The sequence below is a fragment of the Eimeria mitis genome, genomic scaffold (genome assembly GCF_000499745.2).
Source record: "Eimeria mitis Houghton genomic scaffold, Emh_scaff167, whole genome shotgun sequence".
NCBI lineage: Eukaryota > Apicomplexa > Conoidasida > Eucoccidiorida > Eimeriidae > Eimeria > Eimeria mitis.
Window position 1 is genome coordinate 25,596 of NW_013569985.1, and position 215 is coordinate 25,810.

Here is a 215-nt window from a genome sequence, read left to right on the forward strand (position 1 = left end):
GCACGAGTGCCGGCATTGCAGCAGCAAGAGCAGCGCAGGTGCAGCAGCAACTGCAGGGTCAGCAACTGTACCCCAAACGGCTGCAGCAGCAACTGCAGCAGCAACTTCAGCAGCAACTGCAGCAGCAACTGCAGCAGCAACTGCAGCAGCAGCAACTGCAGCAGCAGCAGGGTTTGTGTGTGTAACGTCTCCTCCCTGGGGGCCCCTGAGGGGGC